Raw genomic sequence first — 919 nt, 5'->3', positions numbered from 1 at the left:
CCAATTTACCCTTAAAAAAAAATATCCCCCCCCCCCAAAAAAAAAAAAAAAAAAAAAAAAAAAGGTATACTTGTATACTCGTATACTTTCTCAGTTTAATCTGAGATGCCAAGAATCAGGAAAATACCCAGTGTACCCAGAATCCCCATATTTCAAAGACAGGTAGCAGACCATGTTCAGAGAATGCTAAAGGATTGTGGACCCAGTTTTGCCAGCAGATGATACTACCTCCAAGTTTCAGAAGAGAGAGTTTTCAGTGAAGCCTATAACCATCTTCCTTGTGTTACAACAATTCTTGTGGTTGACAATTTTTAAATACTAAAGGTTCTACCAAAATCCTAAGTTCCCTTGACATCTCTGTTCATTGCTTAAAATTGTCTGTATGTAAAATGTGTGTGTCCATGTGCATATGTTTACATATATTACCCATACATAAAGGATCACAGGAAAGGATCCCGAAATAGACTTTACCATGATGCTTGAAGAAGGATTGGTTTTTATAAACATTATTTAGAAGGGCAATGGCTAAGATCCCTACCTTATAGTTCAGACTGACCTGGAATTCACTTTATCTCTGTTCATTGACCAGCTTAGGAACTGGCCTACATCATTTATTTTTTGTAAACCTCACTAATGTCTGACAAATGGGACAAGTTGAACTCTAACCTGCCTCATTGAGTGTTAGGAATAATGCACCAACTGTTAACTTAGTGATAGCGTATCAGTGTTTCCCATGTGCTAGTGATCATGGTTATTTCACCCAGTACCATGAATACATTTGCTACAATCATTTTTTTCTTCCCAAATGAAGAAAGCTAGACTAAGAAAACTCAAATGATTGTCTACATTTATGCCGGTGAAAAGTGACAGGATTCCAGACTCAGCCCCACTTCCAACCACAGCACTCTGCGAAGTCTCT

Source organism: Tupaia chinensis, unplaced genomic scaffold (assembly GCF_000334495.1).
Source record: "Tupaia chinensis unplaced genomic scaffold, TupChi_1.0 Scaffold142001_1, whole genome shotgun sequence".
NCBI classification, from domain to species: domain Eukaryota; kingdom Metazoa; phylum Chordata; class Mammalia; order Scandentia; family Tupaiidae; genus Tupaia; species Tupaia belangeri.
The sequence above is the reverse complement of the archived record's forward strand: the minus strand, read 5'-3'. Positions refer to the sequence as shown.